At 43.7% G+C, this 27,812-nt stretch overlaps 1 protein-coding gene and 1 long non-coding RNA gene across 2 annotated transcripts in view; both read left to right on the top strand.

The window, feature by feature from the left end:
- Positions 1-1,437, top strand: part of LOC143820268 (uncharacterized) — a 41,598-nt gene extending 40,161 nt beyond the window's left edge. The window contains exon 5 of the long non-coding RNA XR_013225294.1: positions 1,376-1,437. This is a non-coding gene — a long non-coding RNA (uncharacterized LOC143820268). The remainder of the gene's footprint in view (positions 1-1,375) is intronic.
- Positions 1,438-7,836: 6,399 nt separating this feature from the next.
- EOMES (eomesodermin) overlaps positions 7,837-27,812 on the top strand; it is a 112,725-nt gene continuing 92,749 nt past the window's right edge. The window contains exon 1 of the mRNA XM_077303880.1: positions 7,837-7,955. The gene's annotated coding sequence lies outside the window, so the exon portion shown is untranslated. The remainder of the gene's footprint in view (positions 7,956-27,812) is intronic.

Raw genomic sequence — 27,812 nt, 5'->3', positions numbered from 1 at the left:
TACCCTTTTTATGTTTTTGTTTGCATCCAATTGTGCTACATTAAAAAATACAAATAGTGGAAAATCTGAGAGAGATTACATTATGCATACAATTTCAAAAGCCCTTTTAAAAAGTGAATTAAAGCCACCACACATAGCAGGGGAACCCTCAGGCATAACTCTACATAATTACTAATATAGCACATAAAATATTCAGCATTTTTTCTCCTAAAAGCACCGTTTTCAACTGTTCTAAATTTTCAAGTTAAAACATATCCAATTCTCTAGTTTGACCTAAGCCTATTTTGACCTTGTTCTTCTTCCATGCTGTCAACACAAGACTGTTCATATTCATCATTCATGCTTGTATGTGAAAGAGAAAATATATTTAGATGGGAAATGTTTGAGGCTCATTGACTTCTCTATGTATTAAACTTTTAAGCCATTTTCACATATGATATTTAGAAAAGTGCCCTTTTTCATTCTGTTTTGAATATTGCTTATATGCAAGAGAGGATGCAAGGAAGCCATGTTAAATAATATGTACCTTCTAGCCACTGTAGGGTGTATAGATTTAGGCTTAGTGTGTGGAAGCAAAATTAACAGAGCAAAATTAAGCAGAGTCACACCTTTCTAATGCCATCAACTTCAGGAGATTTAAAAGGTGTAGCTCTGTTGACGATTGCACTGAAAAGCCCTTACTTTCATATCAGTCATTACATTGTAAAGCACTGAGAACATTTGCCAAACACAATAGGATACCCAAAGACCAAAATATCTATATTGGAAAAAAATGGAGGATTGGATTGGCTAGGAATTTATTCTGAGAAGCAAGTCCATTAAGAGATTTCTGTTTCCTTCCCCACATTTGGTTTAGGAGTTTTGCGACTTCTGTAGAATCTAATAAGGAGGAGAAGATGGATAACTTAGTGCCATGCTGGATGGCATTGAACATCACCTAGAGCTTCCATATACACATGAAATTACATGGGAGCTAGACTGGGTATTTTGGAACCCTGTATGTCAAAAGCCTAGGGATAGCTCATTAGTGCCCATTTGAAATCTGGACTGGTTTACCACCGGGCACTTGAGAATGTTCCCCAGAAGGATAAAGCTGAGACTGGTTGATAGTTAATCATGTCCACAGGTTCAAAACATTTTAAAGGACAGTTTTGCACTCAGTGAACAATCTCTCAGCCAACCACCCAGGCTGGCCATTTGGCCATTCTAACTGATCGACTAAATGGACAAAGAACAAGTGTCCTAAATAGTAGAGCTCTTTTCTCCAAGAATTCAGTCCCTATGCTCAGAGTACACAAGCTGAAAATTGTTTGATTAGCATTGTAAGTAGAATATGTATAAAGTAGAGTGTAATTGGAAATGCTTTTCTCCACAGATGAACAACTAACTGCACAGTAGCCCACTGGTTCCTTCTCATTGCCAATATGTAATAGCCCCATTACTATCCAGAATAAAATCAGGGGAAAGCATACAGACTCAAATGCAGAGGGATTTGTTTATTGATTGTTTATTGTTTGTTTATTGATTGATTGATTGATAAATTTGTACCTCGCCTCTCATGATAATGTTGCATCGAGGCGGCTTACAGAATAAAATCATAAAAACAATATATCCTGTAAAACCCATTTAAAAATAGCAATATTATAAAACACAATATCCCACAATCCTAAGGTGGTGGACAAAAATCTCCCCAACCCAACTCTGCTGATTCCAGCCAAACTAATGTTATTTATGATCTTAATTATAATCCTGGGATGCTCAGATAGGGTGGGACCCTTCAATCAAAACTCTGGTCAACCACCCCCAGCCTCAACCAAACACCTGGTGGAAGAGCGCCGTCTTGCAGGCCCTGCGGAACCTAGACAGCTCTGTCAGACCCCATAGCTCTTCTTGGAGTTCGTACCACCGGGTTGGGGCCAAGGCCAAAAAGGTCCTGGCCCTGGTCGAGGCCAGGCAGATATCTTGGGAGCCCGGGACAACCAACAAATTCCTACTCGCAGAACAGAGAGCTCAGCAGAGGGCATAAGCAGTCTCTCAGGTAGGACCCAGGCCGCGTATAGGCTTAAAGGTTAAAACCAAGACCTTGGACTTGATCTGGAAGCAGACTGGTAGCCAGTGTAGTTGTCTCAACACTTGCTGAATGTGGGCCCTCCAAGGAGTCCTAATAAGGACCCTGGAGGCAGCATTCTGTATCAACTGAAGTTTCTGGGTCAAAGACAAGGGTAGGACCTCATAGAGTGAGTTACAGAAATCCAGTCTGGAGGTGACCATTGCATGGATTACTGTGGCCTAGTAGCCAAGCTTGGCACAGGGAGAAAAACGCCATACGTGCTATATTCATCATCTGAGCCTCCATGGTAAGTGAGGCATCAAAGATCACCCCCAAATTCCTGGCAGTTGGTGTAGGTGTTAGTTGCACCATGGGAGGTGCACTGCCTGTTCCTGTCTCCTTCTCCAAGCTACAGGACCTTCGTCTTGGAGGGGTTGAATTTCAGACAACTCTGCCTGAGCCATCTAGCCACTGCTGGCAAATGGCAAATGTTTCTGAGGGGAGTACGGCCGGAGGTCCATCAGGAAATAGAGATGGGTGTCATCTGCATATTGGTGACATCCCAGCCCAAAACTATGGACCAGCTGACCTAGAGGGCGCATAGATGTTGAAAAGTGTGGGGGAGAGTATCTCCCCCCACCAGGGCACCCCACAAGGAAGTGCCAAGGGATTCGACAGTTCTTGCCCCACTGCTACCCTCTGAGTAATTCCTGAGAAAGGTGACCAGCCATTTCAACTTGGTCCCCCTAATACCAGTCAAGGCGAGGTGGTGGCCACATCAAACGCGGCTGACAGATCTAAAAGTACAAGGATGGCTGAACCGCTCCGATCCAGCTGGCACTGGATGATATCTGTCAGAGCAATCAGCTCCGTCTCTACTCCATGGCCAGGACGGAAGCCACACTGGTATGGATCTAGGGCAATCGTTATTGTAGAGTGGGTTTCAAATTGAGCCTGTGTCTTCTTCCCTTTATGAAGGTTGAATCAGGGGGTGGAGGGTAGAGGGGAATATTTAGATAAATAAATGGTATGCAAGAAGGGAGACTTAGACAATAATCCCATGCCTCCCATTTCATCACAGTGTATTGAGAGAATTGTCCTTTAACCAGAGTCCTGAACCTGGCTACAGTGAGAGTTTATGGCAGAACAAAGGAGATCTGTAGTATTTGGTTGTTGGTTCCCAGTGATTTAAAAAGATGTATACTGTAAGACTGATACAATGGCAAGTTTCCTGGCTCAGAAGGTCTGTGAATCTGTAGCAGAGTTTTGCACGCCGAAAGTCCCAGGTTCCATCTACGGCATCTCCAGTTTAAAAGCCTAGGTGATGTGAAGAACCTCTGCTTGAGAACTTGGAAGAGTCACTGACAATCATAGTAGACAGCACTGATCTGACAACACCTGATTCAGGGCAATTTCATATATCTCAGTGGAGAAGTTCCCTGCCCACATTTATTAGGTTCTGCACAACCATTCTTTGGCAGTAAGCTCATGTTTCTGAAATACAATGACAGTGGATTTTTCACATCTTTTTACTGTTGAAATGGTAAACTTTTCTGTTGGGTATATTTAGAAGGGAAGTTCAAGGCAGTAGCAGCACTGCTAGAGCTGTTACTAGTAATTAAACAATGGAATTCCTTCAGAAGTTTACTGATTCTTTGAGGGCAACTATGACTCTTGCTGGCAGAGTGGGAAAAAAGGAGAGTACAGTAGTTCCATGCCAGGCAAGACAAGTGGTGTAACACCAGCCTGAGTGTGCCATTTGGCGCGTGTAGCTGCAAGAGCTACAAATTACTCAAAACCTGAGGATTTTGTCATCAGCAAAGATGCGCATCAGCAGATGTCATTCCCTGGGCTATACAGGACAGATTTTGGAGGGAAAGTGATGCCCTTATTCTGACAGGTATAAATCCTAAAACACCCTCATCTTTAAGCACACTGGCATCTTAAGCACTTGAAGACAAATCAAATAAATATTTTAGTCTGTGTGCACCATATGGCTAACACTTCACATTGCGGTGCCAGCTGCCGATTTGTTTGTTGGTGTTTGGCTTTCGAGTGTCTGTCTGATGGGAATGAAAGCATACACTTTCCATTTTAGTCACAAGTTAGGGGTGGGTTTCTCCACAGATTGGAAAAATCGGGGTCAATCCCCTCCAAACGTATGAATGGAAATATCTAGATAGATGTATGTGACTGTTTAACTGTCAAAGGTAAGGAGGGAACCTCCACATTCAGAGGCAATCAACCATATCTTTGGCACTGAACAGAGGAGACGATGGCCTGAGCTTTGTCAAGAGTGTCAGAATAGCAGACTACATGAACTTTTTGTGGGACCCAGCAAACCGAGTTACTTCAATTTCTTTTATCCTGTTCCAAATAGTCGCCAGTTGTCCTGTATATTCAGTTGGTGTTGCACTTGCTTGCTTTATCTCACCTTTCTTCTAATTCTTGACTAAAACATGTTGCTTTTCTCAAATTAAATATCCCATGAATTGTTTAGGAGCATCATTACCACAGTCATGTCCCCCTCTGCCAGCGAGCTTTCCTGCTTGCCAGGTTACTCACCCAGTTCCTGAAGGGAAGGTCTCCCATGTCCCCCATTATGGCAAAAGGCCTCCCACTGGCAGCCTGGGTTGCTTGCCGCCTCTCAGTAGAGTGGCATGGGGAATGGGGGAGTATGCACTTTCCAAAACTACAATGTTGACTGGCACAATCCACAGAAGTGATGCAATTGCACAGAGCTTGGGAGAAATCCTAGAATTTTATGCCAATGCAAGGATGTCAGATCCTGGGTTCATGCCAGGAATGCCATTGTGGCATCGTAACACCACACATTTACATGTACCTGGCCCTGTCTACCTTTGGCTGGTTGCTAGCATTCAGGTGGTAACCCTGCTGCCTTCCTCCTTTCCCCTTGTGTATTCTTCAGCTATCTGGAATAAAGGCCTTCTCATCTTCATGGGCTTCTCTCCTGCTTTCAAGGGCCAGCCTTTAATAGAAGTCCCTGTCCTTCCCAGTTTCAATGTAACTGAAGAAGTGGGTATCTGAAGAAGAAAGCAGTGACTCACAAAAGCCTCCTCCCTTACCAATTATCTGTCTCTTATCCCAAGGAGCTCAGAACAACCCAGCAGCAACGGGGCAGTCCTTCCCCCATCTCTCCCGCTCATAGCAAAGCAGAAGTGGGGATCCAGCTGCCTGTATTGAACAGGATGTAGAGTAGGCAAACCATTCTCTACCCCCCTCTCAGATGCATTGATTCCTAATCACACAGGAGTGGCAAGGTGCTTATTCAAACTCTGGTCCAAGTGCTTCCTGTAGTTCCAAGACAGCAGAATGAAAAAAATACATCTGCACATACCTCTTGTTCAGCACTGCAGACATTTCAGTCAGCATTTGCAGGGTATGGGTACACAAACGTACCATCAAGGACAAGGGCTTGCATGATGCTGCACTTGGCGGTTCCAGGCTTTTCACTTGGAATATACTGTTTTATGAGCCATTTTCCCCCCTTCTGAAGCATGGTGTAATAGGCTTTAAGTTTGTTAAGCTGCTCTGCCAGCCCCCCTCCTAGTGCCCTGCTGTTCTATTATATTGAACTTGTAAGCGGGACGCTCTGCCAGCTTCACCCAGATTACGGCTGCAATAAGGGCCCCGCTGAGTGACTAGTGTCATGATAAGTGCTAGGGAGGGAGCGCACCATCTTGGCATACTGTTCTCATCTTATTAAATTCAGCTTTGTGGAAGCAGGGAGCCTGCCTCTTGGTCTGGCTGGCTCTACCTCAGTCCAACTGCTACTGTCAGACAATATGAAATTAGGAACCACCACAGCTAATAGCAGGTGCTATGCCACAGCTGAGGAGAACGCGGGGAGGAGGGGGAGCGCAGGAGAGAAAGAAAGGGACCTCTCTGTTTGTGTGTGTCTTAGAAGGCCTCGACTGGACAGGTTCAGAGTTTCCAGTTTTGCTTCTCAGACTGACGGCCTCTACCTGAGTCCAATCAAGTGGGTTTTTGCATGTTGGTGCAGCCAACGTCATTCTTTAAAAAGACGTTTCCTGAGGTAATTTAAACAACAAATGGCCAAGACAGAGTTATGATGGTTTAGCTCCTTTTGAAAGACAGCGTTAGGCAGACTTTCCAGACAAATTTGATGCTGTGTAAGGTGAATCCAGGGGTAACCACATCTCATATCATTCTGTCTTGTCTGAACAGGAGGTGTGGAAAGTGAACGAAGTGGGTGCTTTAAAAACAAAAAGAAACATAGTTGATTTTTTTCTCTCTGAGTCATCAGGCATCCTGTTGTGCAGGCCTGGGGATTATTAGGTGGAGATGCAGGGGTTTCAAAATGTTAATTAACAATACTGAATATGATACAGAGTCCCCCCCCCCCCCGACATGATTGCTTGACTGTAGGCTATCTGTCATTGCTTTGTTGCATCTTCCAGTTCTACCAAAAATAAATAAATTTAAGAGTAAAAGAAAAGAGTAAAAGCTCTGTAAAAGCAGTTTAATTCCATAGTAACTGAAAATTATGTTCATTGATATAGGCCTGGTTTCCAAATAATGCATTTTGTATTTGACTGACATGTGAAATGTTGTTGTTATGACTAAAGTATTGATGTAGAAAGCTCAACAGGCCATTGTATATTGAAGCCAAACTAGGATCAATACCAAATCCAGATTAAAAAATGCAGCCTTTTCTGGCAGGAATAGCTATAAGCTGGCAGGTTGTAGTTCAGTGGCATATTTTCTGGCCCTGTCAGTCTTCATAAGAGTGACAGGTTGGATTAGATCCTTTGAGAGTGGCTGATTAAAAAACACACACACTGAACCCCAAACAATGTCTTCCTGCCAATTTGTGACATCCCATGAACAACTCATTCCAGATTAATCAAAGGTTAAGATTTACCATTTTTGATCAGCATGTGACTTTTTTTCACAACTAAAAAATAAAGATAGGAAATTTCTGTCGACACTACATCTCACAAGGTGAAACATATATGTATAGCACTGTATGTGTGTGTGTGTGTGTGTATGTATGTACAGCACAAGATTAGCAGTTCCTAATTAATGTAACACACGTTCCCCCTGTATCATTATCATTCTTGATATTTTATAGACGTAACACCTTTTTAAACTTGCTTAAAATATTTACAAAAGATTTATTTCAAGGTGGAGTAGAGGCTAGAAAACAGAATTGAGAACAAGAAAGCCAGACAATTTCCCTGGCACCCAATTTTTGTAACACTATTGTTCAAATACATTTTATAACACTGATATATTAAAAAGAAAAATGGCTAAAGCAATGTGTGTTGGAAATTACCACATAGCTCGCTTTAGACCATCCAGTCATCTACCACGCAGGGCTGTTCATGAGAATCATACATCAGAACAACAACACAGTTGAGTTTCTTGTTAAAGTTTAGATGTGATACTTCTGTTCATTATTTTAAATGCAATTTACCATCATAATTTCCAGTTGTTGCATGTTCTTGTAGTTGCTTTAGTACCATAATGTGTTTTTCTTTCTTTAGCTTTAATGTTTTCTCTGACATTACACAAAATATTTAGGTTACTTGAAGGCCTAGGACTTCAGAGTAATTAACGTAACTGTCAATAATACAAACCCAACCTTGCTAGTATGCCCAAATCATAAGGTAACACCATTAGCAAATTCATTGTCTCCCTGTGTTATCAACCAAATTTCTTAAAAGATTTTGTGATGTATTGTAATATTATGGTTGTCAATTTCCAGGTGAAATCTCCTGAAATGACAACTGATGTCCAGATGACAGTTTCCCCTGGAGGAAATTACTGCATTTCACCTGCCTAAAGCCTGCCCTCCACCAAGATCTACCTCTAAGACTCCAGGAATTTCCCAACCCAATATGATGAAGTAACACAAAAGGTAAGTAAAAAAACAGACATTTTGTTTTAGCTGAAACTGAAAATGAAACTTCTCTTTAGAGGCTGAATTTGAGTATTTACTCATATGGCAAGCCATGAGGGCCAATACACTTCGTATCTGTTTACTAATAATCAATCTAGAGAAGTTATAGTCTTGCTTATGTGAAACTGCTGTAACCTTACTGTGTAAACTTGCTTGCAGAGCTTCCGTTGAGAGTTCATGTACCATGGTGCAGTCAGTTGCCTCTGGAAGTGTTCTTCTGTTGTTCTCTGGGTGCATGTTTTCTAAATACGATCTTCATTAAGGCTCGGTCTTTTATTGCAGTTTTACAAACAGATCATGAATTGGCTGTTATCCATATAGGTTCGAGCTGCCCCAAAACAGCTGGAAACCAGTGGGATGTCTGAAGGGGTGGGAACATGAGGGTATGCTGGCAGCACAGTGGCATTGCACCCCTTTTGGGGGAAACTCCTAAGCAACATCATATCTCTTTAGGCATCAACAGAAACTCTTTCCCATAGTGTATCTGACGATTCCTATAGGGTCATCTTCTCCATTGCTTCTACCTAGAAAGTAGATATCAAGTTTGGATGGGATGGGGGAGGAGATTGGAGGAGCTATGGTAGGAAGAATGTGTGGGTGCATCTGTTAGCACCAGCATAAATAGTGTGCTGCAAAGCCTTACACTGGACTTTCTACTTTAGTATTAAATATATAAATTAGATTACTGGAGAAATTCCCATTTGCTGTTCAGTTCTCTGGCTGCCCCATAGGTCACCCAGCTAGAGTCTCTATTGGCTTTCAGCAGTACAGAACTACCTATGCTAAAGTGTGTGTGAGGGATATGCATGTAATGGAATAGACAATTTCTTTTGAGGCTTATAACATCATTGCATAATAATAACCTGCTAATTGCTCCTTTTGATCACATGTCCATTTTACTAAGTTTATTTTGCAAATATGGTCTATACTCTGAATTAGTAAAGCTGCATTATTTCTCAGCGCAGCTTCAAAATTCTGATGATACGACATTAGGCATTAGCATTAATTAGAGGCAAACCAAAGGCAAGAACAGAGGTATTCACTTGCCATTTAGAGCAGCCCTGGAGATAATGACTCAGATTATAGTTGTTGTGTTTGCTTTCCTATCTTGCTGGAGTAAACAAGCTTTGTGACACTGTCATCTTTAAACGGGCAACTTGGTGCATTCTATTGATTACCGTGGAATTTTTTTTCTCTAGGAAACGTGTTTGGGAATGTGGTGTCAATCTGTGCGTTGAATTTAAGACTTGTCATGTCAGGGAAATGGCTGGTAGAAGCAAACAATGATTTATGTGAAATTTGTAAATCAGCTCAGAAAGGAATTGCAAACTGTTTAAGAGGGCTGATGGCCTCTTTCAAAGGTGTGTAAAAGCCACAGCAGTACTGGAAGAACATCTGGATTGTTCATGACTCTGAAGGAAAAGAGAGAGTAGAATGGTAAAAAGCAGTGCTTCTCAAAACAGCTTGCTGTCTTTGCAGGTGAAGCCATGGAATATGCATTTAAGTTAGACATGCAGCCACAACACAGTCACACTGTGGGGGCAGCATGCCGGAAGAGCTACTAACTCCCATAGGAACTTAACCAATCCCTAGGGCTGACAACCTCCAGGTGGGGGCTGGATTTTTTCCAATATTACTACTACTTTCCAAACTACAGATATCAGTTCCTAGGGATGCTAGTTTCCAGGTTGGGCGTGGGGATTCCCTAGAATTTCAGCTCAGAACTTAGCTCCCTGGAGACAAAAGATGCTTTAGAGCAGTGGTCCCCAACCTTTATGAGGCTGGGGACCGGCAGGGCATTGGGCCGCGGCCGCGGGGACTGCGGCTGCACGGGCCACGCCCACGTGGCGGGCCGTGCCCGCGGGCCGTGCCCGCGGATCGGGCCGCACCCGCGGGCGCGGCCTGCACGGGCGCGGCCCGGCCCTGATTCCCTCTCCCCGCCCTCTCGCAGTAAGAAGCTTCCCGGGCCGCAAGCTTGCGGCCTGGGAAGTTTTTTACTGCGGGGGGGGAGAGGGAGCCGCGGCCCGGCATCATGGCCTTTGCGGCCCGGCACCGGGCCGCGGCCCGCAGGTTGGGGACCACAGCTTTAGAGGATGGCCTCTATGGCATTGTACCCCACTGAAGTCCCTGTCTTCCCCAGGTGTCCACTCCTAAATTTATATTTGTGTGTTTTTATTGTTGGAAAGATTATGTGTGAATGTCTGTGCAAATGCTTTTTAATGTCTGAAATGTTTTAATGTTTGGTTTTGAAGTTCACCAATTTGGGGGCCCTGAATTCGGTGGAAAGGCAGCATAGAAAAGTTTTAAATGGATAAATAAATTGTCAAGGGAAGAAACCCATGCCTCCGGGTTGCCTGGTGATGGCATTTGAAAAGCTTGGCCTACTGGCATGTTTCATTCTCTGATTGTAGCCATGGCCTAAGATAGATGTTTGGTTGCAGACTCAGGGCTTGAAACCGTAGTTGTGAACTGGCAAGAGACATGATATGCGGCAAAGCAAAGGTGTGCTGGGGCACATGTCACTCTTTGTCCTGCTACATGTTTTCCCCTAAAAGGCTCTGCCCACAACTGCTTTTTCCTTAGCTAGTAGTTGACCTGAAAAAGGTCATACAGCCACTTAACTAATCAAATCCCAATCCTTAGAGGAAGTAAACAAGGCCGCATCCTTGCTCCTCATTTATTTAATATTTTTTTACACAATCTTCCAAAAACTCTAAGACTTATAAATGGACATCCCTCCAAATTAGATAAATGGCCAATCCCCCTTCTTCTCTGTGCTGATGACACCATCTTGCTCTATGCTGATGACACTGTCTTGCTCTCCAGAACTGGTCTGAATAGATACCTGAACACTTTTTATAAATATTTCCAACTCAATGACCTATTGCAGTGGTTCTCAACCTTTTCTTCAGTGTGACCCCAACTTTGGCGGCGAAGCCCAGTGGAGACCCAGCTGGAGGAGCTGCCAGCTAGCACTGTGGAGGCGCTTCCACCGCCCCCCCTCAGCCATGGCCATGGGTGACCCCCCGCAGGAGGTGACAAAAGCCCTGCCTGGGGGAGGGGGCTGCTGCTGCCACCACCATCACATCCACATTGCTTGCTGTCCCACTCCGGGCTGGGCTTGGGCACGTGTCTTGCTCCCTTGGCTTGCTGCTTCTCTCCTTTCTCCTTTCTTTTAACTACGGGGGGGTTCCACAGCAGCCCTGCTGCAGAGCATGTGGGGCTTGCCAGACGGAGTCGGGCAGGATGGGGTGATTTTGGACCTGTGGGGATGTATGGGGAGAGAGGGTCGCTTTCTTGCCAGCTCTGAAAGAGCTGAGTGAAGCGTTTCAGCGCATTCCTCAACAGGTGCCGGTGCAACCCTCCGGGCAGGCTGGGCAACTACAGAAGGAGCCAGTGAGGGGCTGGAAACATGTGTGGAAACACACATACGCACAACAATCAAGGCGCCATGGAGACAACCACTGTCATGGCTCCACCCACCTCCGCCACCACCACCTGCCTCCACACGCTGCCACCCGCAGCCCACCGCCGCTGCCACCAGATGCCGCAACACGATGCTGCCTGCCACCGTGGCAGCGGGCAACCTGGCGACCTCGGGAAAGGGGCCAGGTGATCCCAAATGGGGTCCTGACCCCAAGGTTGAGAACCACTGACCTATTGATTAACTACAAACCCCCCCCCCCCCAAAGTTATGGTATTTGCACAGAAGTGGTCCCTCTCATTCTGGCATATTGGTGGTCATCAAATTGAGCATGTTAAATGATTCAAATACCTAGGAATTACCTTCCAATATAATCTCCACTGTACCAAACACAGAAATAGGATTATTTCCCAAGCTAACTGTTCCACTCCCCATTTAAATTGTTGTTTCTTCCTTAAAGACAATTGGTTTGTCCCAGCTGCCTGTCTTTCCCAAATTTTATATGGCAACCCTCTGTGAATCTCAGCTTTTAATAAAAGCTTGAGAAGGTTACAGTCTTCCTTTTTTCAGCAGATTCTGGGAACTCCAAACTGTTCCTTATTCCTCTCTATGTCTTGGAATAGGCCATAATCTTCTTAAAATGAAGGCCTGTATTTTTACCTTCAAATATTGGCTAAAATTACATTTTAGGGTTTGATCAGATAGTCTATTGGCTTGTTTATTGATGAACTCTTTAAATTTAAATGGTTCTCTATAATCCTGACTACACTCAAACAAATTGGCATTGACTATGATTACATCCTATCTCAGAATGAGTCTTCCATAACGAGTCTTCCATAATCTAATTAAACAAAGACTTCTTGATCAAGAATTTCAAAAAATCCACCCAACTGTTCTGGCAATTTGCTCTCCCCATGCTCTTGTTCTCCAAATGCAGCATGGAGTGATGCTGGTTTATTTCTATAACTTGGCAAACCCCCTTTATCATAGACCATTTATTATTGCCGGGCTTAACGCTTTTCCATCCTAAGTATTACAAGGGAGATTTGCTAAGATTCCTTTTGAAAATAGACAGTGTTGTGAATTAAATGTTCCTGACACTATCCAACATATCTTATTTGATTGCCCTTTGTTCATCGTCCAGCAAAGGCATGTTATATCTCTTCAGCCTAAATGGAGAACTCATCAAAAAGACCTGATTTGCCAATTTTTATTGAGTGACAAGGATTATGATGTTACTTTAATTATGGCTTTTTTTTGGTTTTCCATTTTTAAATCTAAATTCATTGGTGTATTATGACTATTTGTTTCCCTTGTTCTCAACTTGTTTTATGCCAATAAAAGTATTGTGATTGTGTGTGTATTATGTTGCAAACAAAAAAGACCCCCAGCTTTGTGATTCTCTTTCTCCAGTCCCCATGAATAACAGTGTTATTTCTAGAAGCCTTCAAAACTCTGAGTAAATAGAGAAGGGGTCACATTCATTTCCTGCCCCCAAATGTGCATTGCTACCTCTGTGACATTGTAGTATTCTTCCCAGGCAAGATGTGAAGAATGCAGCAATCAGCCACAATGTATGTGCCTCATGCATGCTACGCACAGCTTGGTTCTGTTGCCTCACCTCAACCATTATAGGTGTGAAGTGTTTAAACCGCACAGGACATCTCTGTATAGCAAACAACAAGGTAACTTTCCCACTGTCTTGCAAATATTGTTAATTTAGGTCTCCTTTGTTTAAAGCTAACTTTTTACATACCATACTGTGTATCTTAGAAGCAAAGTTTCCAGGCTTCTAACAGGTTATGCATAACCATGGGGAGAATATGAAAAAGGAATATGTGGAAAGGGCTTGTTGTTGTTGTAAAGGAAATAAAATTACATTTTGGTACCATTTGCTCAGGTTTTTCTTCAAGTCTTCTTAGGGTGTTCTGCCTTCCCCCTGGCCACACCTCCACAGCTGATCAACTGACTGGCAAGGAGTCTTACCAGGAGCAGCAAAGGCCCAGGCTACATCTATGACAATGTGATGATTCTACTTCTGGCATGTAACAGAAAATACAGCATCATATTCACAATATCTGGGAATGCTATGGTATTAGGCAAATATTTTATAGCAGAAGCCATTTTTTGCATAGAGCTTTTGCCCAAATATTAGAGTGTTACTGGGGCATCCCAATATGATGATGTTGGCATGTACTGCAAGTGACATCATTGTGTCACTGGTAATGTAGCCTGGGTTTCCATCTCACTCCTGGTAAATCCTCCCCCCATCCCCCACTGATTGCCAGGAAGGACTTGGGCAACTTTATGTCTAATAAACATCATAGTACTTGAAGGGATGTCACATAGAAGATGTGTTCATTGTGGAATAAAATTAAGTAAAAGGGCTGAGAGTGATGGCATAGAGGCTGTGACTGGACTTCACTTACTATACAATTATTTTGCAAAGTAAAGAGGAAGGTATTATGTTTTGCTCTGCTTCCTGTGGTGGTGGTGGTGGTGGTAGTAGTAGTAGTAGTAATAGTAGTAGTAGAAGAAGAAGAAGAACAAGAGTTGGTTCTTATATGCCACTTTTCTCTACCTGAAGGAGGCTCAAAGCAGCTTACAGTCACCTTCCCTTTCTTCTCCCCACAACAGACACCCTGTTAGGTGGGTGAGGCTGAGAGAGCCCTGATATCACCGCTCGGTCAGAACAGTTTTATCAGTGCCATGGCGAGCCCAAGGTCACCCATCTGGCTGCATGTGGGGGAGTGCAGAATTGAACCCAGAATGCCAGATTAGAAATCCACACTCCTAACCACTACACCAAACTGGCTCAAGCAGTAGGGTTAAAATATCTGAGTTGGGCAATCCTTGGAGACTTTTTGATGGAGCCAGGAGTGGGCAGAATTTGGGGTGGGGAGAGGAGTATAATGCTATGGAGCCAACCTTCCAAAACAAACATTTTCTCCAGGGGAACTGATCTCTTAAGTCTAGCAATGAACTATAATTCCAGGGGATCCCTAGGTCCCACCAGGGGACTGGCATCCCTATGTGACAACTATTTTGTGGTTTGTTCCAGCTCTGGCAGTAGCCATTTTAAGGTGGATCTTACCACCCCTCTCTCAAAATGTCAAAGTTGTTCTCAGTTTGAAAAATATTGGGTACCTCTGATTTAAGGATCACTGTATTTGGTGAAGAAAGGGTTTTTTTCTTGGTCTCATACAATTAATATGTACCATCTTGTTTTGCCTTCCATTGATGGACATCTTTGCATTGTCTGCTCTGCTAACCTCAGAGTACAGTACAACTTGGTTGTTCCTGGCCTCAGCTTGTGGCACATTGTTAAATCTCTTCTGGTGAGTCATAGTATTCAACTGAGTCATGATTTCACTTTAGACAGCACACAGCAGCAAATTCCAGGTGCAGAATTTCAGGAGGCATGGTTTTTTTTTTTAGTGTTATGTCATTGTGCTGGCCTAACACTATTTTTTTTCTGTGTAGAATGGCCCTATGTTTTGCACAGTTGCACAGTTCTTTAAAGCCCTATGATTTCTAGATGGGCAAATAAAAGCAAACAGCTCTTCACTCCTAAACTGCAGTGAGCTACCACAGGTTCCATGCTTTTCAAAGTCTATAACGAAATTTGGTTTCCTTTGCAGAGTTAACATGGTTTCTTTTCATAACCTTTCCCTTCTACAAGAGATCTTAAAATAAAATAAAAAGATGTTCTGGGGAGGAAGGAAGAGATAATTTTGTTTTCACACCTTTCGACATCCATGCCTGCTGTTGAAAATATCCCTTGTTTGGGATAGAGGGCATAGGCAGCTCCTGTCACTACTTCTTTCTCCCACTGACTGAGCACAGATATTGGAAGTCTTTCCTATCTCCCCCATGTCTGATGTCAAATTCAGATGCTGTCCTCCGTAACAGCTGCAGCAGCCGCTGCGTGACAGCAAAAGGAAAAACAGTGGAAGGCAGAGCCAAAATCTTGAAGTCCCTGCTTCCCTCCACAGGGCAGGCATGGTATGCAGAGACCAGCAGTCTGAACTTGGGACACAGCTGTTAAGAGCACTTTAGTTTTTTAACCTGGATCCTGGGGAAACTTGATTACCAATGGCTCAGATAAGCACAATTTTCTCTTCCTTGAAACGCAGCCAAAATGAAGGTTGGAGAGTTTGAAGCTGTCACATAAGGACAGCTGGATTCCCAAGATTCTGAAGTATTTTCATATATATTTACTTTAAAAATACTTAGGAAGAAAACACAGTGCATTAAGCTTGGGATGTTGTACGTTATATCTTAAGAGCCAATTACGCAGCCAGCAAAACAGGGTGCTTGTTTCCCCAGCCTTGCTTCTGACTCCATCTGGTTACTCCACAAATTCATCGGTATTTCCAGCTAATTCATTCTCCAGATTGAAGAGCTGTTGTTAGACATGATTCTCTGTATTGCCTAAACTTCTGCAATTTGCTCTATGTCGGGCTGCCCTTGAGACTGCTGTGAAAACTCCAACTGGTTCAAAATGTTGCTGCTCGAGTCTTGACAGGGACTCAGTAGAAAGCACATAGAACACCAGTGCTTCCTCAGCTGCACTGGCTCCATATCATAGACCAAATCAGGTTCAAGGTGCTGATATTAATCTTTACAGCCCTACCAGTCTGGAACCAGTATACCTGTGGCTCCACCTCTTCCTTTTTAACCCTCCAAGAGCTTTATGATGTTCAGATCAACACCTGCTCAGGGTCCCTTGGCTGAAGGAAGTAAAATTGGCCTTGACTAGGGTCAGGGTGTTTTCTCCCATTGTAAGGGGGAATCTCCCCCAAAGGATCTCCTATATGCCTGTTGCCCAATTTGAGCAGCCAGGATGGACAGGGATCTAAGGAAAAAGTGGCCACCCTCACTGAACCCAGCAATTTGTCCACTTCAGTTAATGAGAGCTGCCTGAAGCCATCAGACATCATCCCTCAGGACAGCCACAGAGCCTTCAGTTCACAAACTGTATCAGTCGTAACAGGTAGGTTGTGGTGGAGCGACAGGACTTTGTCCATAAAATATCTCGATAAATCCTCACAGCTCAAATCCAATTCCCTAACATTTTGGTGCCCCTCTTTGAGGGTGGTAAGAGATCTAATTATCCTAAATAATTGTGCTGGGCGAGACCTTGTGGATGGTGAAGAAGTCACCCTGTCCTCGCTGCCTTGTCCACACCCGCTCTAGCTGTATCACTTCCTTCATCCTCTCCTGGAACTCCTGGAAATACCAAGGAGCCCATTTGAGACGAGGACAGACAGAGTGCTGAAGAGCAATCTTGTCAATGGCAGCTAACAGGCAGGACTGCCAGTCCTCTACCATGGATGCCAGTGAGATACCAGAGGGTATTAGGTCTCGAAAAGCATTCAGAAATCTCTTGGATTCCATAAGTCTCTGCTGGCGGGCTAAAATACTCCAATCAACCAAACTGGGAGGGGGTGGCATCATCAGTTGAGCCTTCAAGACATGGTCATCTGACCATGGAGTGATGTTATTTGCCACCAGATCTACCTCTACATCTGCACCAAAGATTAAATCAAGGGGATGTCCCACCAGATGGGTAGGACCAGCAATAAATTGCAAGAACGTAGTGTTGCCATGGCCGACACCAGATCCGGCCCATGTCCTGAAGACAGCACATCCACATAGATATTGAAGTCCCCCAAAATTAAAAGTTTGGGATACTGCAACTTCCAGGTGGTTGCTGCCTCCAGCAGGGCTATCAGGGAATCTGAGGGTGCAGTGGGTGAATGATACACTACCCAAATCACCACATCCTAGACTGACACAATCAACTCCCGGAATCGATGGCGCAGGGAAAGCCCTAAAGGGAAAGGTCTCCCAAACCAGGATCACCCCTCCCCCCGCATGGAGCTGGTGCAGGACCGAGAATCCAGGCAGGGCCAGATCTTTCAAGGCGACTATCTCGCCTTCCCGCACCCAGGTCTCGGTCATGCAAACCTGGTCCGGCCTGTGCCTCACGAAATAACCTTACATGGATGAGGTCTTACTGTTAATGTATCTGGTATTGCAAAGGATCAGCACCAGCTCTGCCGTAGCCCTCACCCCCAATGGGATGGGAAGGAGACTTGAGGGGCAGCACGTGTATTGACCAGGCCAATTACCGTGGAAAACCCACAGGCGGGGCCTCCTTGGATCTTCATGCCACCCGAATTGATTGTGTGTTTAACACGCACTGTGAAGTGTAGGCACTACAACTTCCTCTGAGGTCCATGCAATGTCAAGAGGTTCCTGTGCGTAGAAGCATCAGTTCAGAGATGAACTTTCCCATGATGATCCCTGTAAGTGAAATAGAATGAGAATACTTCGTGTAGATCTTGTTCACATGCTATTGAGAAGTTCAGGGTTATGCTCTTCTTGTCCAAGACTAGATTTCTGCATCATTGTGAAAGCTGGAAGAGATTAAAAGCAAGAAGTAAAGATGGTACAGATTTACAAAACTGAGACCAAATTTGGAGAAACCCCTGAAAATTTGGAGGCGGGGGAGAGAAACCTGAGTGTGAAGGTTAACATTCCTAGCAGACAAACTCCTGAACTTCAGCACTTTGCCTGCACTATGGTCATTTCTTCACCCATCTGCCTCATTCCAGTGCAGCCTCACGTTCGCTGCCTGGTGAGCTTCTATAGAACCCAAGTGAGAAAATATGATGGTGTTAGCTCTATTAACACGTCTGCTCAAGTGAAATGGAGAAACAAGGAGTCAAGGCCTTGTCATGTTTTGCATCAAGCTGATGCAACAGGGTCTGCTGGGGCCTTGGGCTTCTGGAGCAGCACCTGGCTGTGAGCAATTAGAACCGTCAAGCCACATAGTCAGCTGTGGCTCTCAACTCAGTGGGAGAAGCCTGGGCTTGTCAGCAAAAATCCCAACTTTATTATCCTTATTCGAGGGGCCCAGCAATCAATATGGATCCCTTTATGGGTTCTGCTGTAAGTGACAAGGAAAATAATTTGTGTGTGGCGCTCAACATAGATTTCATATCAGATCTGGCAACTAGCAAATTAGAGATCGAAGCCAAGAGCTTTTATTATCCCACCGCTAAAAACTGTTCTACCTGAAGATCCGTTTTACTATTTTTGTCCCCCTTTGGTGATATTAGGATTTTAGTTCTGTGTAAGCTGCTTTGTGGATGCAGGATATAAATATAAAAGCAGATACATATAAATGGTTTTTTTCTGCCTTGTACGTTAATGTATGCAGTGCCTTTCTTTCTCTAAAGTTTGTTCACCATCTTGCTATGCGGCTAATGCCCAAGTATAAGCCAACTGTGGAGCTGTGCATCTTAACATATATGGAGACCCAATCTGATTTCTGCCCAGCCATAAAGCAGCTGCAGAGAACTAATTTCTAAAGCCTCACGAGGACTCAGTTCAGATTAGGACTATAGCACAAGGTGAAGACTATAGCACAAGGGGAGGTAAGGACTGCAGCACAAGGGGAGGATGGGCTTCTGTCTTCCATGAGTGTCATTTTCTCCAGGATAAAATGTCTTTGGGAGAGTATTAAAATGTTAAAAATTAGACTCCAGCAACTGTTAACTGGGGTTGGTGGACCTGACTTGTTTAAAAAGGCATGTCTGCTTTGTTTCCTATCGGTATATAAAATTCAGGGGGGGGGAGGTGTTTTTTCCAGAATGCATATAGAAACATCTCTCCTACGTTGACCTTTTTAGAACATTGCTACCTTTGTTACAAGGTCTCCCAAGTTTACCCAGTGTAGCTTCTGTTTCTCGAGGCAAGGGGCATGACTCAATGGCAGAGCATATACTTGGCATGCAGAAGATCCTAGTTTCAATCCCTGATAGCTCCGGTTAAAAGGATCAGGGAGTTACTGATGTGAAAGACCTTGACCAGATTGAGACCCAGAAGAGTTGCTGTCAGTCATAGTCCGACAATACTGACCTGGATAGACCAACAAAGCAACTTCATGTGTTCAACTGAAAAACATTTAGGGCATAAAACAGTCCCTCAAAAATCAACTGTTTTTGACATTGGGGTGATTTTTTTCAGTGTACTGAGGCTTTTTTAAAATGTCCCAATAGGGTTTCCCCCCAAAATAACATGAATCTATTAGCCAATAGGTGACACAAACAATGAGCTTCACTGGAGAACCTCACCACAGATAGGAGCTTAGGACAGAAAATGTCTTCCACCAATAAAAAATGTTAGTGATTAATAAAGATGGACGTTTGGAACAGGCTCTGGATGTTGTGAAAGGGAAAAGATGAATGAGCGGTCATCTGTTCAGTCAGCTCAGGTGAACTGGAGCAGTCATTTCAGTAAATAAATATAAGAAGATTTATGAACTGAACAATCAATATAATTTCTTCCCACAAAAAACTGTACTTTCCTCCAGGCTAGAGGAGCAAACCCTTCTACTGGCCTCACTCACTTCATGGAAGAGCAGCATGAAACTATGCCTCAAGGGAATGGCACCTGCTGCTACAGGGACGTGAATTGGTCCTAAACTGGAACCCTGTGGGAGGGAAGGCTATTTTGATAGATTTCTTTCATTCTAATCTTCTTGGGAGTCAGCTTGGTGTACTGGAGCATCAACTTCTAATCTGGTGACCCAGGTTTGATTCCCCTCACCTCCACATGCAGCCAGCTGGTGACCTTGGGCTTACCACAGCACTGAGAAAGCTGTTCTGACTGAACAGTAATATCAAGGCTTTTCCAGCCTCACCTCCCTCACAGGGTGTCTGTTGTGGGGAGAGGAAAGGGAAGGCGAATATAAGCAGCTTTGAGACTCCTTCGGGTCGAGAAAAAGGGGCATCTAAGAACCAACTCTTCTTCTTCTTCTTCTTCTTCTTCTTCTTCTTCTTCTTCTTCTTCTTCTATGACTCATTTCCAAGCCCGGTCTTGCTTTATTTTGCTTCCTAATCTCAAAGGATTCTTGCATTTTTTGTTCTCTTATTCGGAACAAGCATTTGCTTTCCATGGCTCTTGTAAGTGTGGCTCTAACAAAAATGGCTCATTGAGCAGGACCTGGTGATGAAGAAATAATAGATTTCTCCTTCGCTTGTTTGTTACTAATGTGTAACTTCAGCCAAAAAAAAAGGGGGGGAAATCCCCATAATCTTCTGGATTCCCCATAATCCTTCATCCTTGCAGTGTGAACATAAGATTTATGAGTTTTTCAAACTGTTTATTTCTTTTATGGTATCTAGCTTTGTGTCACTGTTGATTTCATTATTTGCAAACTGGCTTTGTCATTTTATTGATAGCGCTTGAGTGGGGGGGGGGGAACCCTCTCTGTTAATATATGCAAACTCACAGCTCTCAACAAGCTTTACAGTTCCGTTAATGAGGGGATTAACAGGAGCACGGCAATGTATTTAACCTGCGGCACTAGCTCTGTTTCAATAAGGCCTCAACAGCCTATTAAATGGAGTGGGGGCTCAATTAACCCAGACAAAGGCCACTCTGCAGAACATGGCAGGGAGGGCCACAGTTAGCATCTGCCTAAGCAGCTTGTTCTCAGTTGAAAATAAAGACGGTGACATGTTCTCGCCTGGAGCTATGATATAACTGAAATGGTGATTCTAGTTCATCTGGGCTGACTGAATAGGTGACAGCATCAAAACCCACGACTATCTCGCCATATGACAGTTTTGTAAAATCTGAGAGCACGCGACGGTCACCCCAGAGCCTCCTGCACCAAGGTATTGTAACCATGCCATTGGAGGTACAGCGCAGAAGGGTACTGCCACCCAACAGTTGTGGGGCATGCTGTGGGAAAAGGTCTTTCGGGATGTGTGTTACGTTTAAACAATTTCCAGTTTGGAGGAATAAAGATGTTCCTGGTTTTCTATCAGTATGTTGCTGAAGTTAAGGTCTCACTGTGACATTCTGTGGTGTTTACAGAAAGCTGTTATCTAAAATGAATGGTGGGGGAAGAGTCAATAAAAGAAGAGAATGGGCTGGTGTTGTCTCCTGCTGCTGCAAAAAAAAAAGCATCTAGTTTTAGATATGACTTTTTCCAGTTTTCCTCTGTAAGGCATATATATGAGAAATTAGAAACAGGAGCGGGAAATGACCCATCCAGTTTTATCCTTGCAGTCTCATTCTAAGCACAATTATGTCCTTCTAAGCCCACTGACCTCAATGTAACAGCTTATGATAGTGCTGATAATGTCTGAGTAGTCTGATGTGTCTGATACATGGAACTTGTGGGCCATCTTTGGAAGCTCTTACTGATATCCATATCATCAACTGATGCAGAGAGTCCTGTCAGCTTCTTAAAGGCACAAGGAATGGGAAAATGTTCAGTATCTACATTTGATGTTTGGCTTTCCTCAGGTTGCCCATGGTGGTCCTGGCTGCAGGTAAAATGTTGGCACTTGCCTGAACAATAGGCGGTGTCTTGCTGGATTTCTTTGATTTTGATTTTGACTTCTTGATTGCCTCTGCCTCTCAAAACGCCCTGTGCTGTTTCGGTGGCCATTTTCTGTCCCTCCTCATCTATCCTCACGCTTGCTTTCTGTGGACAGGTTCCACAGCAGTTGATGTTGGCCAGTTCATTGTAGACGGATTACTCTTACAGTCTGCTGATATGTTTTTGACATTTTCCACAGCAAGACTTGGTGTTTCCAAGCTCCTTTTTTCATACTGGGAGTCTCTGTATTCCAGGATTTTATCCTGACAAGACAGCATATTGCATAGTCACTGAGACATTCCTATATTTGATAGTTTCAGTATTTTGAACATATGAGCCAGCCATTTCTTCACCTGCTTTCATGCTCATATCTTCAAGCAGTGATCAACAGAATACCCATGAGTACCACAGCTTCCACCACTGCATTTTGCGATTCCCCCAAAACAGAACCAAACAACCTTGGCTATCTTTCACCTAACCAGAGCAAGAGGTGCTTCAGAAAAACCCAGAAGGGGATGTCTGTTCAAAAATGGTTTCCTTCAGCATAGGAGGTTGCTTGGCTTGAGACCTCTGAACAGAAAGATATTCCTTTGGAATGATGGGAAAGTGGGATTTTGTTATTGGGTGATTTTCTTATTAAGAATATATGATCACATGGTAAATGGCCAGCCTGGTTGAAGGTTGTGGACATCACACATTGTCTAGATAGGCTAATAAATTGTGCTGCAGAGGGGAACCAGGAATTTACAGGCCAGTTAGCCTAACATCTGCTGAAGGAAAATTAGTAGAAACTGGAATCAAAGAGAGAATTATTATGCTTATAGTAGAATGAAGCCTGCTGAAGGAAAATCAGCCTGTCTTCTGCAGAGGGAAGTCCTGCCTCACCAACCTTTGTAAAAGTAAACAAACATGTAGATAATGGAAACCCATTATACATTATAATGGAAACATTATACTCTTGGACTTTCAAAATGCTTTTGATAAGGTGCCTCATGAAAATCTAAGCTTAGCAATCATAAGATTAAATTAAAAGAAGCAAATAGGACTAATGAATAGACAATTCTTACAATGGGCAGATCAATGGGATTCCACAGGAATTAATATTTAGGCTGGTGGTCCTTTGTCAATATATAACCTGGAATTGGGGGTGAGCCATGCAGTGGCCAGTTTTGCAAATGACCCAAAATTATTCAGGATGGTAAAAAGCAGAGCTTGAGGATGGTCTCCACAAATTGACACACATTCTATGTTGGGGATTATTAGGAGAAGGATTGAAAATAAAACAGCAAACATCATGAAAGCTGTATAGATCTACTCTACAGTGCAGCCTCATTTGGGATAGTGTGGGCAGTTCTGCCATCCTATCTCAAAAAGGATATTGCAGAGATGGAAAAAGTATAGAAGACTAAGTATAATTAAAGAGTTGGTGCACCTTTCCAATGAGGAAAGGCTGAAGGCTTTTCAGTTTAGAAATTAGATGATCCGGGGGGTGGGGGGGTGGGTATAATAGAGGTCTATACAATTATGTATGGGGTAGAGAGAGTTGTAAGAGAAATTATTCTCCCTCTTCCAACTTGAGGGTATCCAATGAAGCTGATGACCAGGAGATTCAAGATAGATTAAATAAAATAGTTCATTATACAAGTGATTAAATTGTGAAATTTGCTGCCAAAGGACATAGTGATGGCCACAGGTACATAGGAAGCTTTAAAATGGGATTAGATAGCTTCGTGGAGGGTAGATCTATCAGTAGGTACTAGCCATGGTGACTTAAAATGTCCACATTCTGTGGCAGTCTTCCTATGTTTTGCACATTGATTACTTTTGTCCCTCCCTTTAGCCATTGCCCATGCTTTAAAGCCCTGTGCATATGAATATTTTATAGGAAAAAAAGTTGGGCCACACTATAAATCAGTGCATAATACAGACTAATGTTTATGGGGGAATAGGCAACTATATATGTGGTATCCCATGGCGTGGGGTTTTTTTTTAAAGTGAAGCATAGCACTATTGCCTTTTCCAATAAAAGATTTCGTTGGATTACTAATTAATTTTTAAAATTGGAATTAAGAACCTAAATTCTGTAAAATGAGTTTGATAATACTAATTCATAACCTAGCTTGCATGTATTCTGTGTATATGAAATGACAGCTTTCTTATTCCTTTTCTCTGAATTTATCAGGGACATTAAATTTTAATGGAAGTGTATGTTGGTTTATATTTTATGTGAAATTTTACGTGTTTTAATTATTTCAAGTTTTGTAAGCTGCCATGGATTTCTGTGGAGGAAACAAAATATAAGCAATTTAAATGTAAATGGTGTTAAGGCTATTTAAACTATGTAAAAGATTGTTTATATTTCTGTCGCTTTTCCTGTAACAAAGTCCTCAAACTTCCATCAAGAAAAATAAATTTAAGGATTGCAATATGCTTAAAGGTAGCAACAGCAAAATCAAAACCAAGACTCTTGAATCACATAAAACATTTAAGTAAAAATGGTTTTCACAGATAGTTTGAACGTTCCTGTTAAGCAGTTGATAGGTTTTTACTTTTCACCAATAATGAAATTATATAAGAGGCAACCCACAAGAGCTTGTGGGGTGAATTTCCCTTTCCTCCACTATCCTTTCCCTCCCATGTAAGCCCCCAAACCTCTCCTGTTTCCCTGTTTGCTGTCCTTCCCATGAATCAGCCGCATACCTTTATGTTCTTCAGTTATTCACCCTACCCTGCCCTGGTCACCCTCTTCCCAGGAAAGCAGTGTTCCAGTAGTGTGGTGCCAGTTGCCAGGGCAGGCCCAGTTGCCCAGTGGGGAATCTGCAAAGGCTTGCAAATGGTACTCATTTCCCCCTTTCTCAACTTCCACAAACTCTTTCCTCTTTCCCTCCACCTGCAGCTCCAGTAGGACCTGGAGATCCCCTGGCTTTACAGCTCATTTCCAAGCAACAGAAAAAACAGTTGCTTTGGACGGTAGGCTCCATAGCATTATACTTCATTGATGCCCCTCCCCACCCCAAATCCTGCTTACTCCCAGCTCCACCTCCAAAAGTCCCTATTTCCCAACCCGGTACTGAAAACCCTACTCCCACATCCTCAACCTTCTCTACTTTTTCCCCTTCCCACCCACCCATCTTTTATCTGCTCCTCTATCTTCCTCTGTATATTGTTTATTTACTTCATATATAGGCCACCTTTCTCCACAGTGGGGACTCAAAAGATTTTTACTTCATTCTCCAATCAATGTTATCATCAAAACAACCCTGTGAAAAGGGCTGGGCTGGGACTGAAAAACCCTAGGCCACTGAGACAGATGAAGGAAAAATGCCCTTTGATCCACCTTAGGGGAAGCCCTCTTTGGCTTAGCATCCATGTGGACAATCCACATACACAACCAACATGGGAGGGGAGGAACTAAGCTCTGTATCCTCCCCCCCCCTTTTTAGCCCTTTAAACTTTCATTCACATTCCCCTCTATTATGCTCATTTACAGCATTCCTGGACCTACACCAGCATTCCTGGACCTACACCAGTGTCCAAGGCTTAGGTTTCAACTGCCCATCCTTAACAGAACTTGACTGTTAAAATAACAGCCTAGGGGGTAGGTGGAGACTGGGCGTGGCCTGTCCGAGACAGAGGCCAATCGGGATGCATGAAGTGCCATTGCAAAGTGACAGGGCAGGCCAGTGGGGAGGAAGTAGGCCTCCCCCCTCCCCCTGGACTGCCCAGTCATTTTGAATGCTCTCCCTCCCTGCAAACTCCCTCCTTCACCCAAGAGCCACGCTAGTGCTTGCTGCATTTCAGGTTGCAGCGGGCTTTACGGCTTGTCTAATAATGAAAAATGTATTCTCTTTGTCTTGTAAGTGTATAAGGTGTACATATTTCATAAGCTCAGTTGGATAGTCTTCAGTAACTGATACCTCCCAGTATTGCTTCCCTTATTCTGAAACTAATATATTGAACGAAAGCACCCCTTGGTGGTTCATTTCTGTAAGTAATCCTCAGGCAGTCTCTGCACCATCTTTATAAACATTTTCAGTTGGAAATATTTCACTAGATTTACATTTTCTGTGTTTTCTGAAATCCCTTTAAATATATTGTTTCTGTTCCTTTACCTGATTTGCAATTTCATTGAACGTGTCTCTGCTTTTATTAATATCACCCTCAAGCTCTCTGTTTTTAGCTTTCAGTTGTTCTGTGACTATATAAATTTGCATAAACTTAACAGCTGCAAGTAGCTTATGTTCCTGACTACCTAATCTGTATTCTGTTGTTCCCAATTTTATTTCCAATTTGGGGGGATTACAACACTAAGCTTCTCCGCAAGTCCCTTATTCTGTTCTTCTCTATGACCCATTCCACACGGGGGCAGCCACACCAGGCCACCAGCAGTGCATTGCTGTGGAGCTGCATGCTCTGCAGCATTCTGTGTCCCCACACTTGGTGTCCCACTGAAATGTGTTTTCCCCCTGGAAACACAGTGGCGGCGGACTGGTTCTGCCACATGGGGGAGGGGTTGCATGGTTTTTAAAAATATTTTGCACCTTCCTGCCAAATATTTAAAAATGCACTGGTCTGCCCTGTACACAACAAAGCGCCGCAAAGCCAACCAGGGCATTTTTGACCCCCTGTGGGCCACTGTAGGGCAGGGAGGAGAAGGACTAAGCTCTTCCTTGTCCAGACAAGCCTGCTGCATGACAGGCCTTGTTGGCCCCCGCAGCGGCTAAGGGAACACAGATTCTCCCGTGGTCCCTTATCCCAGGGCAACTGAGGGCCTGATCCACAGCAGGCCTGGGAGGGGGCCTGCCCAGTGTCTGCATCATGTGGAAGCGGGGATTAGCACTGCTTCCATATGACTGCCCTCTCAGCCTTTTCCGCCTGTGCAGAATCTGCCTACTACTATCAAATTCCTTTAAGCTTTTATCCAAATTCACATCTTTTTCTTGAAGGGTGTTTCCACATGGGTTGTTTGCTCCAAGTTCAATGCTATTGCGAAGTAGGTTGTTCCCTCAACTTCCCTATGGTGTTGGGGTGCATTTCTGAGTATTCCTGGGGTTCCCTTGCCTATTCTCCTATCTTTCTCAAATCTGCTTTGCTCAGAAGTTTTGAAAAAGTTCATAGTAAAACCAGACCTTGCATGGTGTAATGGTGAAGAGTGGCGGCTTCTTATTTGGTGAGCTAGGTTTGATTCCCCCCTCATTGGCATGCAGCCAGGTGGGTGAGCTAAATTGTCACAGCCCTGATAGTGCTGCTCAGACTAAGAAGTAACATCAGGGCTCTCTCGGCCTTACCTACCTCATGGGCTTTCTGTTGTGAGGAGGGGAAAGAAAGGTGATTGTAAGCCATTTGAGACTCCATCGGGCAGAGAAATGTGGGTTATAAAACCCAACTCTTCTTACTCTTCTTCTGGCTGAGAGAGCCAGCTTGGTGTAATGGTTAGGAGCATTTTTAGGGTTGCGTTAGCTAAAGTTCACCTTGGTAAAGTTTGGTGTAGTGGTTAGGAATGCAGACCTCTAATCTGGCATGTCGGGTTCGATTCTGCACTCCCCCACATGCAACCAGCTGGGTAACCTTGGGCTTGCCACAGTACTGATAAAGCTGTTCTGACCGAGCAGTGATATCAGGGCTCTCTCAGCCTCATCCACCTCACAGGGTGTCTGTTGTGGGGAGAGGAAAGGGAAGGTGACTGTAAGCCGCTTTGAGACTCTTTCGGGTAGAGAAAAGCGGCATATAAGAACCAACTTTTCTTTCTTCTTCTTCAGCGCAGTAGCCATGTGGATGGGAGCTTTTCCTGGCCCACCTACATCACAGCCATTGCCACTGCAGCAGCTCTTTCGACTCCCTGTTTCAAGAAAAATAAGGCTCTTAAATTGCTAATTATTTTTTTAAAGAAAGCCCCCTTTTTAAAACCCAACCATTTACTAGCATCCTATTTCTGTACCATTACACTAAATCCCTGTTTAAAAGAAGATCTCTATTCCCATGT

Source organism: Paroedura picta, chromosome 11, assembly GCF_049243985.1.
Source record: "Paroedura picta isolate Pp20150507F chromosome 11, Ppicta_v3.0, whole genome shotgun sequence".
NCBI classification, from domain to species: Eukaryota; Metazoa; Chordata; class Lepidosauria; order Squamata; family Gekkonidae; genus Paroedura; species Paroedura picta.
Note: the sequence above shows the minus strand (reverse complement) of the source record. Positions and strands in the feature narration are given on the sequence as shown.